The sequence below is a fragment of the Panthera uncia genome, chromosome F1 (assembly GCF_023721935.1).
Source record: "Panthera uncia isolate 11264 chromosome F1, Puncia_PCG_1.0, whole genome shotgun sequence".
Classification (NCBI taxonomy): Eukaryota; Metazoa; Chordata; class Mammalia; order Carnivora; family Felidae; genus Panthera; species Panthera uncia.
This window is the reverse complement of record NC_064813.1, coordinates 56502714-56523803: the sequence shown is the minus strand read 5'-3', so window position 1 is coordinate 56523803 and position 21090 is coordinate 56502714. Positions and strand designations below refer to the sequence as shown.

The 21090-nt window shown below is 44.8% G+C and overlaps 1 pseudogene; it reads left to right on the top strand.

Moving 5' to 3' along the window:
* The first annotated feature begins 13097 nt into the window (after positions 1-13097).
* Positions 13098-13222, top strand: LOC125926072 (uncharacterized; annotated as a pseudogene).
* The last annotated feature ends 7868 nt before the right edge of the window (positions 13223-21090 follow it).

The window sequence follows — 21090 nt, the reverse complement described above, 5'->3', positions numbered from 1 at the left end:
GAAGGGACCTGGTATCATTAAGCATTATTACAAGTCACCCAATCACGGGCATCCACGTAGGACTGACAACCAGCAAGGAAGATTATGTCATTCTCAAAGACAGAGGGAAGAAGGTGGGGGCGGGGAAGAGGCTCCAGTGTAGACAGAAATGGGGGGAAGGGTATTTCAAACACCCATCAGTGAGTCATTATGCTTTTAACAGCCTGAACTTAACATCGGTTAAGGCCTCCCGGTCACCGCTTATTTTGTGAGCTGCGCGGTAACGTTTCAAGTCTACCTTTCTAATCCCTAACCACCTAGATGGCTGTAAAAGCAGATTACTTAGAGAGCCAGGAGGAAACACTGCACATGTACAAGCAATGGCACAACAGATCGCTGTTCTTGCCCAATGTCCCCGACAGTGCTTGGAAACCTCTTCTGTCTTTGCTATTCCACAAGGTACCGGGGGTTCGACAGAATCAAAGACAACACAGATGCATTGCTCTTGTGCACCGGGCATCCCTCCATGCGGTGAGTCCCCCGCTCTGCCTCTGCACCGAGGCCCACGTTGGCTGATCACACCCTGTTCGCCCTGTTGTGGGTGCAGCTGCCCCTGTGCAGCCCCGGGTCCTGGCGCCCCCAGCTGAGGAGGGCCCCTCCTGGCCGACACCCAGAAACTGTACCCCACGGCACGACTCTCCTCTCATTGGTCTTCTTGGGGATGCAGAGAGCCCAGGATCGCACTGAGGGCCAAGACTTAGAGCTGGAAACACCTGCTCTTTGTCTAAGGAGCTGGTCTCTCTCTGCCTGTGTCAGGGGGATGAGCCAGTGCCCCCAGCCCCCACCGGATTTCCCCCCCAAACAACTCCTAGATACTCCCCTTGCCAGACCCTGGTGGGGCAGCTGAACTGGCTGCTCCCATTCTCTGCCTCTCTCTCTTTCTCCCTGTCCCTTTCTCTCTCTGTCTCTCTCCCTCTCTTTCTCTGTGTCTGATAGATAGATAGATAGATAGATAGATAGATAATAGATAGATGATAGGTTTCCATTCACATCACATTCTGATTGAAAAAACAAAACAAAACGTTTGCCATCTTCTCCTTGCCTTCAAGACAGAGCCCGCCCTACCGAGCCTCGCATCCAAGGCCCTCTGCAGCCTATTTTTCCTTGCTGGCTCCTGCCCCAAATCCCTGTGTTGAGCCCACCGGACCTCCAATCCACCCCCAGAACCATCCTCCAGGTCAAAATATTACCACTCTTCGCAGCCAGCACCACACACAGGTCCTATTTTCCCACCTAGAAACAGATTTCTCCCCTGGTTTATTTATTCACTCATTCAACGTGCCTTAGCTGGGCACCACTGGAGCTTGAGTCAGGCCCGGCGCGAAAGCAGGTGACTCTCATATGCTCACAGTCAGATGTATTTTGCTCTTTAAAAAACGGCAACCACATAAACATGTCACGGTATCACAGGGCAACAGCCATGGTCCCCGCGAGTCAGGGATGATGGCGACACGGAAACACAGGGCCTCTCAGACACTTCACGGCCCCCACAGATGAGATCACTGGGCGTGGGTGTGGAAGTCACCTCTTGGAGTTGGCTCTCAGAACTCACGGCTTCTTCCCCCTCGATCCTGTGCAGGATGCCTTTGCGCCCTCCGGCCTCACGAACCAAACGAGAAGACAGGCGAGGAGTCCCCCCTCCTCGGAGATGCTGGTAACTTTGTCAGGACCTCCCGGGTCGGGAGGTGGGACGAAGTCGCCCGCTTGCCCAAATCAGTCAGGACCGGGTGGTTGGAGGACGCAGACGCTACCCAAACCCGGGCAGGGGAGGGGAGGGGGGGGTGTCACAGCAGCCTCTGCAAAAGAACTCTCCAGAGACAGGCCGCGAGGAGGACAGGTCCCTGCAGCGGCCTGTGGATAGCACGTCGGAAAATTTTGAGCATTTCATTTCACTTTATTTCTGTTTTGAGATTTCTGCAGTGCCTAGTAGATAGTAGATAACGCTGCACTGTATTTCGCTTTTTTCTGGCCGGCTCTCCGATCCTGAAGGTAAAGCATTTTGGTTCTGAATTCCGGGAAAACAGATCACTCATTTCCCCGCAGTTTCAGGGCCTGCGCGCTAGGGTTTGGCTGTTGGGGCAGCCAACACTGGCTGAGACGGCCAGTGGCAGACAAGGTTGAAACGCCCGTGCGAAGGTTCCACCAAACTCCAAACGCGTTCCGGCAGCCAGGCCGGAGCCCAGCTGCACCCTAGAGTCTCCGCCCTCTACCCCCGTGTCTTCTGCGCTTCTGCTGACCCACCAGTGTTTTTAAGGGGGGCTTGATTTAAATTTTTCCTTGATTCCACATACCAAAATGTTGGGGCGAGGACCCCCGCTAACAAGTACCACTGGCAGGGAGGGCTAATGCTTTCAAGTTTGCAAATTCTTTCCCATCCTTTATCTCATTTAATATCCACCATACTCCTGTGACCTACTAGCCCCAGCGGCCCCACTTGCCGGGTGAGAAAAATGAGGCCCAAGTATCCACTGACTTGCAAAGGGTTTCGCACCAGTAGGCCGTGAGAAGAGTTTTTCTTCCCCAGCAAGAAGTCCGCTTGATCGCTTATTCTAGACTCCGCTAAGTGCAGTGGCCCCGTGGGCATTATTCCTGGGGCTCCTACTCAACGGCGTGCTCTAACCTCGCCAATTCCACGGTCTCTTAGAGAAATAAAACCTGCCCGCCCCCCACCCCACCGCACCCGCAGACCCACACCTATTTCCAGTCGGACCTTGGCAATGAGGAAGCACCTTAGACTTCAGTCTAGGTGAAGTGCTGAAGCCATAAGTGGGATGGAAAAAAAGCAAATCTCTACAATTCCAAGGGAGCCTCCCTTGGAATAGGGGTAGAGAGAGGGGGAGACACAGAATCGGAAGCAGGCGCCAGGCTCCCAGCTGTCAGCACAGAGCCTGACGCGGGGTTCGAACCCACGGACCGCGAGATCATGACCTGAGCCGAAGCTGGACCCTTACCGGGCGGAGCCGCGCAGGCGCCCCCTTTTTGCTTAACTTTAAATGGCGCTAGCCAGCTGTACCGTGCACCGTTTTTCCAACAAATGAGAAACAAACAGCCGAAGAAAAATTTCTGAGGTGTCTCCCTGCTGAACGAAATCAAACTCGGGTAAGAGGCACCAGAGAGGTTTAGCCTGCCTGCCATCTTCAAAGTTTTATCAGAATTATTCATCAGGGCTTCCTCTCCACCTCTGACCCAAAATTCACCAGATTCCCTGAAGTGCCATCGTAGGTCACTAAACTTCTTCCCCATCGTCTCTCCAGCCCCACCTTGTCCCACGCTGGTCATCTTCTGCTTGCCTGAAGTAGTTTGGCGTATTGCTTATTTGTTTTACGGCCTAATCTGAAATATGAGTGTGACAAGGCTGCTCCCCCCCGCCCCCCCGGGGGTTAATGGATCATATCATAGCAACGACAATCGGGCATCGAATTGTATTATCAACATGGCTTCCCTCCCCCCCACCCCAGGCATGTTTACAACTGCTTTGTCTCTTTCAAGTCACAACCCTTCCTGGTTTGTATGACCTTGAGAAAGCCTCTCGTCCTCTCTCTAAACTCCAATGAAGGAAACATAATAGTAAATTCCTCGCAGAATTCTTGAGGGCGGAAGACAAATTAACGGATGAAAATGTATTTTGAAACCAGTAAGAGCTACAAAACATGCCTTAGAAACCTCACTATTTCATTGAGGCCTCTACTTCCTTGTTAGTCAAATGGTGGTATTGAAAACAGCACGAGCTTCATACAGCTATTGTAAGGACCTAATGAAATAATACGGGGAAGGTGCTAAGCTCCGTAGTCAGCACGGAAGACGTGCTCAGATGGGCGCTTGCGGGGGGCTCAGTCGGTCGAACGTCCTACTTCGGCTCAGGTCATGATCTCCAGGTTCGTGAGTTCAAGCCCCGCGTCGGGCTCGGTGCTGACAGGCTGGAGCCTGCTCCAGATTCTGTGTCTCCCTCTCTCTCCCCTTCCCCCACTCACGCTGCAACTCTCTCTCTCTCTCTCTCTCAAAAATAAATAAGCGTTAAAAAAATATTTTTTTAAAAAAATGAGTGCTCAGAAAAGCCAGCCCGCAGCAGCAGCCACAGGTCAAACCTCGGTGCTAAGTCCAGCAGGTATGACCATCCCCATTTCATAGCTCAGGAAACTGAGGTTGGAAAGGTCAGGGAGACTCGGGCAACATTGTCGGCTTTACTGTTTCAAACCTCATTGGAAAATGTGTACATCCACATGGCTGGCTGGTTAGCAGGTAATTTTAGGTGTTTCTGCTTTGAAAGCACAAGTGGGAAGCAACAGGCTTCTGGTTCCTCCAGACTCGTGGCTAAGGAGCCACAAAAGAATTTACCAGCCCTTTCTGGATTGTTGGCTCATTAGCAGCGGCCGTTCAACCAGATGCTCATGAGAAACGCAAACTCAAAGAGAATGAGGAGACTCGGGGGGAAGACAATCGTGGCTTTTACTTTTCATCCTCATTTACAATCAGTAAAGAACCCAAGGGAACAACAGTGATGAAGTTTAGGGACAGACACTGAAACTCCAGGCTTCCAGTACAGAGATACCAGACAAGTCACTTGCGAAGCGTTTTCACCCCTCCGATTATTTCACAGTTTGGGTCCACAGAGAAGCTGGTCCCCACACTCGGGCGGCAGAGGCGGAAAGAGGTAGAAAGATCCGAAAACCTCCAGCCAATTCTGCGCACATCATCAGGCTCCAGGTTGTGGAGCCTCTCCTGGTAAGAAGAACACGGCTTCTCAAGGAAAGCGTCTTGCCATCCAGCTTTTGCTTGTCCAAAAAAAGAAGAAGGAGGAAAAAAAATAAATAACCCCAGTCTTCAGCCAAGAACACCAGTTGGGGAGTTAAAGAGCTGGGCACACAATAATTTTAAGTCACGTCGGAGGAGACTTAAATAGCACACATCAGCAGAAAAGAATGAGGGAGCCTTAGCACACTGACTTCATTGATACCCCATTTATCAGCAATTACGGACTCCATTAAAGGCCGAGTTTACAGCAGAAAGAGAAGCAGAGCCTAAAATATGTCCCAGCAGATGGACGGAGAGTGTCTGTGATGCCGTATTTCAAAGGCATCTGCAACGTTGTTATCATTGAACGTGGAGTCAGAGAGGCAGCAAAAATACAGCGGCCCGAGAGCCAGCAAATGATTTACTTGACCTTTGGATGGGTAGAACTGACAGCAGAAACCTCATTAATTCCTCAGGTCACTCTGGAAGACATTAATTTGGTTTGGACTCGACGAGAGGAGATTTTCCAGACATACACTAGGAATTATGAAATCTCCATGGCCGGCGAAAGTATGCCCAAATCACTTTTTGCATAAATCAAGCTGACTTTCTGAAGAAGGATAATATGCTTAATCAAGGGAGTTATGGAATTTCTGGTGCTTATTAGACAGAAAATATAACAGGATTTTATTTGGTTATCAGTTCTGGGAAAGAGATTTTTTTCTTTTCCTCTTTAAACTAACAGTCTTCTCCTGCCAGAGTGGAAGAGAGCCTTTGTAAGCGCTGGAAGAAACGAGCCGTGTAAATAACTTGTTCACACAAAATAATTTGCTTTGCTTTGCTCGTTCTTGCTCTTATCGAGTGGCCACGTGCATCCTGTGGGCATCTCTGCTGAGTCCCAATCAATGTGCCAGCTCAACCTCCCCTGCCTCCCCTGCCTTCCCCCTTTAGCTAGAGCTTTCTTGATATAGACACGTCTCTCTAAGTAACAACCACGGGTGACTGGTGGCTGTATTCTCTACATTTTGGGGGCCTGGGCCAAAATTAAGAAGTCTGGGATCAAGGCAACTTGTGTCAAAATACAAAGCGTACAATGCTAACCAGAAAAACCTCTCTGCTGTGTCTCCACGTCCGTGAAAGTCTACACACACACACAAACACACACACACACACTGTTCTCTAGTCCCCAAAAGGAATCATTTCTAATGGCTGTAGATTAATGACTTTTAAGCTCTATGACTTTCCCAGAAATGCTGTTTCTTTGTTTCTTTGTTCACTGAGGAAGAAAAAGGTGTGGAGTCCTTGGGAGGTGGGGGGGAGGGTTGATTAAATCCAGAACAGTCATCTGGGTGATTTACATCATTTCATTTTAGGGACAGTGACAGACAGATGGACTATTCAAAATGGTCAGGAGAGAGAGAGAGAGAGAGAGAGATGGAGATAGAAATGCTGCTAGGCGATGAGCTTATACCCAAGTGTCTGATGGATAAGCCACAAGCCCCCTTCTCGATGATATCTTCTCTCGTAAAAGTTGCATTCATCATGTTTAAAGCAAGGTTATCTCTGGCTAAAGAGAACATGCATTAGTACGTTTTACTCATTCAACACTGAGCACTCCCTATCAACAAGCGTCTGCCTAAAGGGGAGCAGGAGAACGAGAATTAATCACAGGAAGACAATTTAAGGGAGTTGGGCTATAAAACGGAATTCATTAGTAACCATAAAGTATCACTGCTCTAACCTGCTTTCCCTTAGACTGCTTCCTCTGCCGGGGGACTGCGCCAGCTTGTTCACCTGACAACCTAGAGCCCCCACCCCCACCCCCTCTGCCCCCATTCCTCTTCCTGCTGGGGACAGAAAGAACAGAAGACTTGCTGGTGCCCGGCCAGGAGCACAGTGTGTGAAGCCACAGAAACTCCTGGACAAATACCGAGTTAAAGCCCAGATGAGTCCAGTTGGGACAGAAATCCTTACATCTAAGGTCCTCTGTTCATCCCACCTGCTGACTTGGAACAGCATGAGCTCTTTTTATAGGGGACTGTCACGTATGAGACAGAAAAACGTCCTGGTCATAAACACAGGTTCTGGATTTTTGTAGACCAGAACAAAGCAGGATCCCAAAGAGCTATTTGCACCCCTGAGTTCAGAGCATCATTATTCACAAAGGCGAAGATGCGGAAGGAACCCAAGTGTCGATCGATGGGTGGAGGCATAACAGAATGTGGTATATCCGTAAAATGCAATATTGGGCAGCCTTTGAAGAGAAGGAAATCGCTCACTTGCCACATCGTGGGTGAAGTTTAAGGAGACTATACCACGTGACATAAGCCAGTCACGATAGAACAAACACCGTCGGATCCCACCTAGATGAAGCACCTAAAGCAAACAGATTTATAGAGACAGAAAATAGGACGGTGGTTGCTAGAGGCTGCAGATGAGCAAACATGGGGCAGCTGCTGTTTAGTGGGGACAGAGTTTCAGTTTTGCAAGATGAACGCGTTCTGGAGATTCGTTGCATGACCATGTGAATCTCCTTAACACTACCGACTTCAAAACAGTTCAGGTGGTAAATTTTATGCTCTGTGTGATTTAAACAAAAAGAAACAAAGCATCCATAATTCATCATACACGTATAAATCACGTTCAAATTCTGATGTTGCAGTTAAATCTGTCTTTTCCACTGCATTGCATATTGTTAGCATTTTCTCAGGACCTTGCATATTCTACAGCCATGCCTCAGTGGTGCATAGTATCCCATTGTCTTAGCGATCCCTTATTATTGGACATTTAGGTTACTTCCGGTTTGTTGCTACTACAAATAAACCATGGTAAACTCCATTTTTTACGTTTATTTATTTATTCTGAGAAAGAGAAAGTACACGAGCAGGGAAGGGGCAGAGAGAGAGACGGGGGGAGAGAGGGAGAATCCCAAGCAGGCTCTGCACTAACAGCCTGCACGGGGCTCGATCTCACGAACCGTGAGATCATGACCTGAGCAGAAATCAAGAGTCAGTCACTTAACTGACTGAGCCACCCAGGCATCCCTAAACCCCATTTTTACATGATTTTTAAATTTCATATTGTATTCCTTCCATTATGTCTTTATTTTCTTTAGCAGTTGAGACAGTATGGGTGTGGTATTTAAGATGTGTTTGTTGGGAAACCTCTTTGATTCTGAGAGGACGTGTGTTGCAATTACAGGAGAAGGAGGAAAATTGAGGGAGGTCACATCAATCTTTCACAGAAGTAAAACTCCCAGTTTGAAAACAGCGATGGTTTTGGCATAAGGATCATCAGAACTGGGCTCTCACAAACTGTCCCTTCCCCAGAGAACATCCGTGAGATCGCAACTGGCATTTGTTTGCACAACACCCACCGTCCTTCATGTGCCCAGGATCAGACTTCAGACCATCGGCACCCAGAGCACATCCTCAAGGCCTTTCCTACAGAAGAGAATTATTTACTCAGACCTAGCTCCCCTTGTAAAGTAACTTACAACATTAATTTAGGGTCCGTATCATCACTCCCAAGTCATCAGCGAGAAAACTGAGGCCCGGAAAGGTTGAATAACATGTCCCTTACACAGCTAACAGTGGCAGGGTCAAGGTTCAAACCCAAACTTCCTGTGCTTTCCCCCCAACACGACTCCGCCATGTTGCATATACGATTGATCACGGAGCTCCGCGTGCAGAGGAACTTTTGATTTGTAGGATTTCTCTGGCTCCCAGGTTTCCTCATTTATAAGGGGGCCAATACATGTTACCGGGGGAGACTAAGGGACCAGTTTCAGACAAGGCTTCCTGTGGCCTGCTCCCCTCCTCTCTCTTCCCCATGCCGGACAAACCCTACTCATTAAGAAGAGTATTTCTGAAAGAAGCGTAAGAGAGTATTTGGGGGGGAAGTGAAAGAGCCCCAATTAGGAATGTTCTATTCTAGGAGGAAATGGGGCTGTAGATCGTATTCCCATATGGCAGTTGCATGTGCCTCATGGAAAAGACTATTGAAAAGCCGCTGTTACCACAGAACAGTTATCTTGCGCTAAGTTCCTGGGATCCAGACACGGGCTTTTCTAACAGACTTGTTCTCTGCAGTCGTCTGTGGCCACTCTCAGAGCCTTTGTCCTCGGAATTCTCCTCCCAGAATGGCTGTTTCTGTAACGTGAGTCCCGACGAGATGACTCACTGGGGCCATGTTAACTTTTATCTTCATCTGTTTTTAACAGTAATTAGGCCAGAGCGACTTTTGGGGGCAGCACATGAGTCAAATTTCCAATCACTCCCTGCGCTGGAAATCCTGGTGGTTATTATTGGCATTTTGTGACCATATTATTCACATGAGCTTGGAGTGGTGCTGTGTAAGGTATCTGGTCAGGCGATTAGGGATGCATTGTTTCTTTTATTTCAGTCAGTTCAGATCAAAGGCCTGCCAAAATCCATCCCAAAACCCCTTGCTCTAACCCAACTGCGGCTGCTACCATGTAGATAAATCCTTGAAGACAGAAAAACCAGCCATTTGCAATGGTCTTTCTTACTACTGTGAAATTCCACACGGTTTCCAATATTCATCTGGAGGATGTGCCAGGCTTTCATCTTTTGAAGGCACGGAGGGTGTGCAAACTATTAATTTTTTAATGATTATGACCGTGTGGGACAAGCCCAGAGTCCAAGTGCCCAGGCCACACCCTCGTTTTTGGCAAAACATTCCCCACATTTCTTGCTGCCTGGATCCCTGCACGGAGCTGCAGGGCTGAGCACGACTCTCCCCCCTCCCCCCCCCCCCCCCCCCCACCCCCCAGTCCCACTTCATAATTCTCAAATGTGGCCTTGGCTGAATATTCATCTCTGAATCCAATTCACTCCAGTTTTTAAATATGTACATATATATATATATATATATATCTTTTTTTAATTCCAACAGATTCTGCCTTCCTAGAGCCCTGCTTTTCCAACTTCCCAGATGCAGCCGTACTTAAAACATCACAAAGCCACAACCCGACTCACCCGCTGAATGCCCGGCGCCATGACCCGGGATAACCATGAAGGAGAAAGGAGATCGGGCCTGGGGCCTGGACTGGTGTTTCGCGTTACAGAAGAAGCAGGTCGTAAGTAAAGCAAAATGGACGAAGACACATTCTGCAGAAGAGGAAGTGTGGTTTACAGACTCTACAAAGGGCAGGAAGGGAGGTAGAGGTGGGCTAAAGAAAACATAAACAATGAATAAAAATGCCAAGGAGCAAACCAGGACTCCCTTTTCACACGGATTTGGAGTTGGTTGATCCTGGGTCTCACAGGATTTAATCCCTCGCTCAGTTACTTCAGGAAATATTCCCCCTGCATCACTTTAAAGTTCATCTCTCTTGGGGATCTGTAGTAAAAAATACCGACATGGACCAGAATGATACGTTCCTGTGGTTCATCAGAATAAGGGTTACTTTTGGGAGCCAGGGACACACAAATCATTTCGAATGTATTTGTCACCACGTGTCTCTTAAGCTGGTGATAGGTACATCGATACTCTTGTACTCTTGTTTATCCCTTTTTTGAGTGTCCAGAAGATTTCAAAGAAACTTCTAGATAAACAAATAAGTAAAAGAAACATCAGCCAAACCCAGTACTTGAAACCTCCCTCAAGGAACACCAGGACTCGTTTCACGGGGCAATGTGAACCTTTCAGGGCACACAGCTCAGAAGGACCCCACGCGGGGTCTGACGCTTTGCTGTCACCCACTTAAATTTCGTCATAAATGTTTAACAAGGGGGCCACATTTTCATTTTCCACTGAGCCCCGCAAATCACATAGCCAGTCCCAGGTGGCACTTACTGGGTCAAGATAAGAACATTTCCAGGGGCGCCTGGGTGGCTCAGTCGGTTGAGTGTCCGACTCCTGATTTCAGCTCAGGTCATGATCCCAGGGTCAGGGGATCGAGTCCTGCGTCGGGCTCCACGCTGACCATGGAGCCTGCTTAAAGATTCTCTCTCCCCCTCTCCTTCTTCTCCTCTGCTCACTCTTGCTCGCTCTCGCTCTCAAATAAACAAAAATAAAATATCTTTTAAAGTTTTGATTTTTTTTAAACTTCCGGCCACCCTCCCTTTGGAAGTGGTAAATCTCCTCCAGTTTGTCTAGGTGGAAACATCCTCCAGACCTTCCCTCTCTCATCTTCCCCTCACCCTCTCCTCAAAAACCAAAGACACACGAGATGCAGAGGAGGGAAAGGCTGGTCAGGGCGAGGCAGCAGCTCTCAGGATTGGCGAGAGGAAGTGGTTCCAGACCTGCTTCTGCTCCCCACTCGGCGCAAACGAGGGAAGTGGCTTCCACTTACCGCTGTTCCTCCCCAGCAGACACTCTTTTTAAATTTTGGTTCGCGCTTAATTTCCCACGTTGGGACAAAAGAGCTCTCCCGTCCGATTATTGACAAAGCATGCTTTCGCTCACCAAAGGGGGACTGAGCCCCGGTTATGTGCAGGCCCTGTGTCAGGCCCTAGAGGACACAAAGCTGCAAAGTCGGGGGTCCCCCCCCCCGATGGAAAATGTTTAAGTCGATTGAGAAAACAGCAAACAAATGATTTGAATACTGCGACCCAGAACCAACGCCGCTCAGAGTAAGATAGTATAAATATACTACTACCGGGGCGCCTGGGTGGCTCAGTCCGTCAACCATCCGACTTCGGCTCGGGTCATGATCTCACGGTTCATGAGTTCGAGCCCCGTGTGGGGCTCTGGGCTGACAGCTCAGAGCCTGGATCTTGCTTCAGATTCTGTGTCTCCCTCTCTCTGAGCCTCCCCTGCTCACACTCCACTTCTCTCTCTATCTCAAAAATAAATAAAAGCACTTTAAAAAAGACGAAAAAAAAGTATATGTGTACCTCTACCATCCTGGAGATGAGCGCTAAGTGCTGTGGAAGCAAGGGAAGAGCGCCAGCATCCACCTGGGTGGGGAGGGGGCATCATGGAAGGTGCCAGGAAGGAGTGGAGTGGAGAAAAGCAATTCAGACAGCAGAAACCCTATGTGTGTAGAAACATATAAGAGTGTATGGTGTATTTATTCGGAGGACTGCTGTTCATCCATTCATCCTTTCTTTACAAATCGTGTGTAAGTCACCATGCCTCAAAATAAATTTAAGGGAGATAATGGCAGAAGTTGAACGGGCAGGAAGAGGCTAGATCACGAAGAAAAGGTTAGATTTTGTTTTGTCAGTAGAAGGAATCATCGAGGAATTTGAGCCGGAAAGTCAAGATAAGGTTTGTTTGTTAAGAAGAAGACTCTGGCTTTGAGAGATAATTTCCAGGAAGGTGAATTAAAGTTTTATGACCGGTCAGAAGGAGTCTATTGCAATCTTCCTGTCTCTGTATAATGAGGGCGATGACGAGAGGTAGGAGACAGATTTTAAGAGAGTTTACTGGACTTGGAGACTGGGTAGGAGCAGGGAGAAGGAGGAATTTAGTGTAGCTCTCGGGTTTCCATTGGGAGCAATTGAGGAAAGGTAGCATCATTCTCCAAGTGCTAGAGGCCAAGAAGGGAAGCCGGTTTGGGGGACGAGGTGAGGTGTTTGGATTCGGTGGTGTTGAGTTAGAGAAGTCTGTGGGACCCCCGAGTGGATTTATTTTTCTTAGGCCAATGGAAACCTATCAAGAAAGAATTTTAATCTAGAAATAGACTCCGGGGAGTCCTTCATGCACAGGGAGTTGTGGGAGCCGCAGCCCTGGATAGCCTTCACAGGAAGGAGGAAGAGCATGTGGAAAGAGAAGTATCCTGATGATAGGAACCCTAGGGCTAGGAGGTACAGTTAAATCATTAAGGGAGACTGAAAAGAACTACCAGAAATTACAACTTAACCAAGAAAGGGTGACATTATAAAACCAAGTTTTTCCAAGATGAGGAGAAAGAGAGAGGGCCAACCCATCAGGGTTATCCGTGACTGCAATCCTCAGTCTCTCACGAAGGCAATATGCCTGGGGCAAATCAAGTCCACTCGCAGACAAGTCCGACACTTACCACTCAACTCATTAGAGCGTGATCAAAGTTGAGCACCCCTCCACACTGTCAGGCTTAGAAGCGAGACATAATTAACAGCCTTCCGTGGTTTCATCAGCAAAACCTGGTAATGAAGAGTGAAAACCCTATGATATTAATGTAGGAAATGGAGAAAAAGACCAAAGTCTAAGGACAAAAGGAGCAGGAAGGACACCAGAATGAGGTGACTCTCAGGAGATCTAATCTTTCCTAGCAGACCTATTACAGTAGTGATGGGCATATTTGCTAAGGGTTACTGAATCACGTCACTTACAGAATGAATATTTCATTTAGGACTTTCAATTTTCTTTCTTCAAGCTTTGCGCAGTGGCAGTATCGTAGCCAATGAGGTTTATCCGAGGCGCGATTATTGCTAATTGAAAACAATTTTCTTTCTTCAGTTACAGCTGTACAATAGAGCTTTACCTTCTCTACCTGAGACACAGAAAACAGGTTGGTCCCTTGACTTGAGCAGACAATCGTGAAAAAAAAAGAAAAGAAAAAGCAAATACATACATATATGTCAAGTTTTTAACTGGATTAACCAGGTGGCTGGTAGAAAACCACTAACAGCATTTCGTAGGGTTGATTCATAACATGGAAACTCAAATTAAATAAAGCACAGTATTTCAGATCAATTTATTTAATATTTTTAACAGACTTGGATCGATTCAAAAAAATCAATTCACCAATCCCGTGTACACACTGAGAAGTATCTTAATTCCCACCAGTCAGCACAGGGCACAGGGGAAGAACAAGTCCACCAAATTGGAACATAAGCCCAAGTTTCCGCCAATGAATTCTAATCATTGTTTTCAATTAAGCCAAAGGTTCCTCAAATGAATTCTAATCATTTTTTTTCAATTTATATCAGCTCATGGAGCTAATCAATTCAAAAGTTTAAGGGAGAACTGAGCAACCTATAAGTGATATTTGACTTTATGGGAAATGGTAGGAGCTTTCTTTGACTAAAATGCAGCCAACAGTGACTTACATACAACGGACTGACTTTCACTTCCAGCTAAGATGGAGTAGCAAGGGCTCGAGTTGCCAGCCCACTTGAAACAACTAATAAAGGAAACAGAAGACGTGAAACGGTAACTTCCAAAACATTGGGCATCATGCGATAAAGGGAGACGATCCCTGAGAGACAAGAAAGGAAGCAGGCTCAACAACTGCTCGGCTTACTTCCTGGACGGAGTCTCCAGGCTGCAGCCTGGGGAAGGGAAACCCATGGGCACACAGCGTCATGCCGTCTCCCTGGGTCAAGGAAATGGAGCTCGGAGTCGGCCAAGGCATCTTTATTTTGCTGAGGTGAAAAAATCTGGAGCTGAATAAAAAATTGAGCATGTTAAATAGAAATACGGGCAATATGAGGAAAGTAAAATTTGAATTTCCAAAGATGAGAACCAAAATGTCTGAGATTTAAAAATTACACTGGTGAAATTAATGATAGTCTAGCTTTTCAGAAGAAAAAGTTAACGAGCTTGAATACATAGCAATAGAAAATATTCAAGATGAATCACAGGGGAAAAAATAAAGAGAAACGAACTCAGCATCAGTGAGCTGTGGATCAACTTCAAGAAGCCTAAAAGACGTGTAGTTTGAATCCCAAAAAAATGGAGGACAGATGCGAGACCAAATTAATATTTGAAAAAATAATGGCCAAAACGTCCAAGTCTTATGAAAACTATAGACTAACAAATCCGAAAAGCTCAATGAGCTTTTTGGCACAAGGGACATGAAAACTACACCAAAGCACGTTACAACAAAATTGCTTAAAAGGGGAGATAAGGAGAACATTAAACACAGCCGGAAAGGGGAGGGGGGGAGAGAAATTATATACACACAAAAAAGAGACATCAGACTTCTCATTAGAAATCATTCATGCCAGATGACACTGGAGCTACATATTTAAATTACTCAAAGAAAAAAGTTGTCAACCTAGAATTCTATATCCAGCAAAAATATTGTTTTAAAAATGAAGGCAAAATAAAAACTTGTTTAGGCACACAGAAGCTGAATGAACGCCTCATACCCCAATTTTCCTTCTGCTTTTTCACACAGAAAGCAAATGAAACCAGATGGAAATCTGGATCTGCACAAAGAAAGAAAGAGCTCCAGAAATGAGCATTGCATGGAAAATATGCAAGCCTTTTATTCTTTTTATTTTTATCCTCATTCACCATTATACAATGAAAATCAGTGCCTGCCCAGAAGGCTTTGAAGTATATTGACCATGTGAAATCTACCATTACAAGATAGTAGGAAATGATGAGAGTAACTATTAGAAATTGAGCCCCAAACTTCTAAACACTGATGACATAAATATGCCATGAGATCAGAAAAACTTGAGTATCTTAGCAGTGAATATTTTAATGATTGAATTGGGTAAAGGCAGGCTAATTAAAGAAAATATGCAGACATCAATCATTATATAAAACATGATTGAAAAACATGACTTTGCCAACTCAATTTTCTACGATAACTGTCCTTCACTTACCCTGTTCCAGCTATATCATGCTTTCCCTACTCTGGCAGAGTGTCTCATAGCCTGCTAGACTCTTAGTTCCTTGTTGGAACTTAGCTTACAAATGCAAAAAAAAAAAAAAAAAAAAGATGATGGAGAGAGAGAGAGGCAAAGCTAATGCCAAATTTATTCTCTTATGGTTTAAAATTCACACTTTTTCATGGCACCTGGTTGGCTCAGTCGATAGAGCATGCAACTCTCGATCGTAGGGTCATGAGTTCGAGCCATACACTGGGTGTAGAGATTACTTAAAAATAAAATCTCTGAATAAAATAAAATTCACACTTTTTCTTAAATTTGGACTTATGAGGTAAGGCAAAAAAAAAAAGTTTTTAATCATGGGGAATGATTATGTATTTATACTTCCAGTTACCGTCACTCTTCAACATTCCCGTTGCTTATTTATGCTCTAAGGGACTTATTTGACGTCCGCAGAGGGTCTTAGACTGTCTTCAAGCATGCCACACATTCTGCGCGAGGCCAGAACATACTAACTTACCCAAAACAGAAATTATTCTTTGGCTTTAATTGTGGTTTGCTTCTGATTTTTCTTTTCAACAGAGTGGGTGTTGTGTGTATGTGTGTATGTGTGTGTGTTTAGATATGTCAACTTATATACAGTAATGTAAGGCAAATCACATTTTTCACGTTGCAACAACTGTGAAATCAGAATGCACTAGACAATCAAAGGATCTTAGATTAATTGAAATACAGTAACACTCAAGGCACATCATGAAAAATGCCAGCCTTCTGTTTCACACCACCCTATCCCTGAAGTCTATTCCCCACAGGCAACCACTTCTTACTTTTTAAAAGTTCCTATAGATAATTACCTGTATATTTTAAATGACATACTTAACATAGCTATTGTTTTATTCTCTACGTTAGGTTTTATCTGGTTTTGCTCTGCAAGGGAAGAAGGCATTTCATCTCTCTTAACCATCACCACCACCCCCTTCTCTTGCCAATATGCTCTTCCTTTCCCAATATAATTGTGGTAGGCAAGATTCTAAGACATGCTCCAAGGCTTTTTTGCCCATGGTATGCATACCTTACATAATTCCCAGGACTGTGAAAAATGATGTATTTTACTTCCATAATTAGGTTATGTTGCGGGACATGTTGCAGGATGAAGAGATTATCCAGGTGGGTCTGACTTAATCACGTGAGCCTTTTAGAAGTGTAGAGTTTTCTCTAGCCAAGAACAGAAGAGGGGGACAGACAGATATACTCCAGCTATCCTAGAAGGAAGCAAACACCCATGCTGTGAACTGTTGGTGGGAAGGTGTGGCCTCTAGGAGCTGAGAACAGTCCTCAGCCAAAGACTAGCAGAAAAACAAGGACTTCAAACGTGCAGCCACTAGAAAATTAATTCTACTAGCAATCTGAATAAACTTCATTGGATTCTTTCCCCAGACCCTCCAAAAAGGAACACAGGCCAGCTGATACTCTGACTTGGGGCAGTGTTGGTGAGGATGTAGAGAAATTTAAATAAGGAACAAATTAATTACGCAGCTGTATCACATTTTCTCATTATATCAATATTTAGCATTTATGTTATTATGGATCTATGAATATTATTCACAGGTAAGCCATGGAGTACACTACAATTACATTTCATTCTCGAACAAGTTTGTTTCCCTGGAGTCAATAATCACCCAGATTTTCTTTAGTTACTATGCTTTGTATTTGTCACTAATTCTCCTTCAAAATGTTCACTGTTCAGAGAAGCATACTAGGCTATCTATTAATTTCATATTTTTGTCAAACATCACCCTTCTGGAGCCTTCTAACCTTCTGCTCAATCTGGGCTGATTGCTTTCTACCTAAACAAATTTCATCTCCCTTCACTGTTATACTGGAATGCCCTCTCTCCCACATTTCTTGGATTCCTTGTTTTGCTTTCTTGGATTACTCTTTTGTTTTAGAGAAACACCATTTTTAATACCTTCCTGCGAAAAGAACCTTGGAGATCATTTTTTTCCTTTTTCCTTTTTTTTTTAAATTGTGGTGAGAACAGTTAACATGAGTTAACATGAGATCTTACCTCTTAATTTTGTAGGTGTGCGATACACTATTGGTAGCTATAGGCACAATGTTGTAGAGCAGATCTGTAAAACTTGCACAACTGAAACCCTACGCCCATTGAACGGCAACTCCCCCTTCTCCACCCCCCCCCCCCCCCGCCAACCCCTGGCAACTACCTTACCACTCTCTGCTTCCATGTTTGACTATTTTAGACACATCATACCAGTGGAATCATGCAGCATTTGTCCTTCCCTGACTGGCTTACTTCATTGAATGTAATATTCTGAAAGTCCATCCATATTGTTGCACCTGGCAACAAGGGCTTTCCAATCCTTCCTTTTTTTTATTTTTTAAGGCTAAATAACACTCCCTTGTATGTATATTCCACAGGAAAATACAAACCAAAACCGCATCAAAATGTGATATCATTTCACACCTGTTAGAAGGATGCCTTAGTTGGACTGCTATAACAAAGATAGCAGATTGGGCAAAGTTTAAACAATAAAAATTTATTTCTCACAGATCTAGAGGCTGGTATCTGATGAGAGTCCACTTCCTGCCTTGCAGATGGCTATCTCATTGTATCTTCACGTGGCAGAGAACACAGATATCACATGTCCTCCTCTTTTTAGAAGGTCATTAATGCCACTCAGAAGAGGCCCACCCTCTTAATCCAATTATATCCCAAAGACTCCACCTCCAAATACCATCACACTGGGGTGTAGGCTTCAACACACAAATTTGAGGGAGACACAAACATTCCGTGCAGAGTAGATGGTTATTATTTAAAAAAAAAAATTCATTCCTACCAATAGTGTAGAAGGGTTCCAACTTCTCCACATCCTTGCCAACATTTGTTATTGTCCATTTTGTTTTATTTTGTTTTGTTTTGTGATACTGGCCATCCTAACAGGCATGAGATATCTCATTGTGGTTTTGATCTGCACCTCCATTATGACTGAGCATCTTTTCACGTACCTGTTGGCCATCTGTGTGTCTTCTTTGGAGAAGTGTCAATTCTATGAGCTAGCAGCTCATACCTGTCAGGGTGGCCATTATCAAAAACAAAAACAAATGTTGGTGAGGTTGTGGAGAAATGTTGGTAGGAAAGTAGAATGAGGCAGTCACCTTGAAAAAGAGTACAGAGATCCTTCAAAAAATTACAGATAGAAATACTTTATGATTCAGCAATCCCACTTGTGGATGCTTATCCAAAAGAACTGAAATTGGGATTTGGAAGAATTATTTGCACGCCTATGTTTATTGGAGCATCATGCATAATAACCAGGAGGCAGAATCCATCTAAATGTCCATCAATGGATGACAGGTAAAGACAATGTGGAGATGAATTTTTGAGAGGCTTCATGTCTTTAATGTTTATTTATTTTTGGGAGAGAGAGAGAGACAGAGCACGGGCAGGAGAGGGTCAGAGAGAGAGGGAGACACAGAATCCGAAGCAGGCTTCAGGCTCTGAGCTGTCAGCACAGAGCCCCACGCGGGGCTCAAACCCACGAACTGTGAGATCACAATTCGACCTGAGCCAAAGCCACAAGCTTAACCGACTGAGCCACCCAGGCGCTCCATGACTTCTCATGTCTTTATATTGCATTCATACTGGGCTGATAGTTTGGCTGGGCACAGAATTCCGTGTACGAGCTTCTTCACTATGCTTTGGCATCCAATTTGCTTTCGAGAAGAAAACTGATGCCATGATGGCCATCCTCTGAGTACAACCTGATTTTCTTCAACTTCTCCCCTTCCCCCACCTTTTTTTATTCTTCTCTGTCAAAGTTTTTAAGAACTTCTCTGTGTCCCCAGTGGTCTGACATTTAACAGCGATGTTTAGTGTGCCTTTCTAATGTGCACTCATTGGGTCCTTTTAATTTGGAACCTCATATCCTTCATTTGTATTGTTTCTTAGACAATTTCCTCTCTTCTGTTTTCTCTGTTCTTTCTTTTTGGAACTCCAGTTAGGAGATAATTTCCTCCCTTCTGTTTTCTCTGATCTTTCTTTTTACAACTATTACTTCCTGGCCTGGTCATTTAATTTGATCTTTTCTTTCATATTTTCTATCCATTTACTTTTTGTTCTATTTTGTAGATTTCTTCAACTTTGTTTTCCAACCCTCATATTGACCACTAATATTTTGCTTCTTAATTTGCAAACGCTCTTCCTGTTCTCTGAATGTTCCTTTTTAAGTAGAATCTATTCCATCATGATAATATGTTTTTATATATTTCTGCGGGTATTATTTTAGAGAGATTTATTTTTAAGTGTGCGTTGCTTGCTTACATTGTCTTTCCTTCCTCTGAGTTCCCATTTTCTGATGTTGTTATTGGTGGTGGTGGTGTTGTTGTTCTAATTATAGTCTCTATTTTCATCTTAGAGGCTTTTCTCAAATGCCTGGTGTCCCTTGATTATTCTTTCCTATGTATGAGTGAAACATTAATTTTATTTAGAAGCATTTTTGTTTTGAAGTCTTCTTCTCATTTGTGAGTTTCATTATAGGTGGAGACTTGGTCATCCCTTGGGGAACCTCTCAGAGTTGTGTGTCTTTAGCTCTTCTCTCTTCAGCAAGTTTCCCCAAGGACAGAGCATTCTGTTCCCTGCCAGGAGGGTATAACCCTGATTATACACATTCCAAAAGCTGCTTCAGAAAAGGAAGCTGGGGATATCAATGGTTGGTATGTAAACCTTTACTTAATCCTCCTGATTTCTGTGCGATGCCCCCTTCCAGTGCTATGCCTGGTATGCTTGAACAGAGCCTCTCTCTTCCTGCCTACCCTGAGAATAAACTGTCAGTGGTCTAGAAATTAGGGGACGGCAGGAGCCTGGCTTCCAAGGTTGGTGAAGAAGATCCGGGGCTCTTTATTCAGACTGGTGCCTCCCATTTGGGATTCTCCCCAGGATTCGGAGCTCACTTTTTTTACCGGTTCTTCCTGCCAACAGGTGTTTAATTTTCAACTCTTTCCACACTGCAGCTTTTTACCACTGGTCTAGTCACTTTCCAGTTTCCAGATTTTGTTCTTTTCTTATCTCTTATAAGTTTACTCCTTTTTTTTTCTTTCTCATCACTTTAGTGGGATTTCAGTGGGAAAAAAGCATCATGTTTAACCAGAATCTCTTAGGTATCGATTGACTAGAAATCTCCCTCTATTTGTCATTACATCAGCTCCTAAATGTGAAGGATTTTAAAACATAAGAATATCATTATTACTTTCTTTTAGCACTTACAGTGGATTTTTTTTGTTTAGATTTTCTGTGTACTTGTATAAATTTGCCAAGGGTTCTGGAATTTTCATGATAACTAATGTGAAAGACACCAAGCTGGGAGAATACTTCCCCGAACACCCGCTCTCTCATGCATATACACCATTTGGTATGTCCGGGTATATGCACGCCAACCTTCCAATTCCTCAGTGTTACCCTCTTTGAAATGGCCAGGCAGGAGTGATCTGGGGTGTGGCAGGTGTGACAGGGAAGCCTAGCTCCTACACAGCCCTCCTCCTCCTTCACTTATGGCTGTTGGGCTTACCCTGCCCCCAAGTCTGGTCTCTGACAAGAATGATCGAAGATACCCCAAGTGAGCATCAAGCCAGTCCTCCTATAACTTGCCTTGCCCTGCCCCTGTCCCCAGGTGGAAGAAAAGCAATTCTGCCCCAGCCCTTTTTTACATGTCGTGCTGGTAACTGAGTCCAAGTCCCCACCTGGTAACCTGCATCATGTCCCAATTTACGGAAAATTGGATCG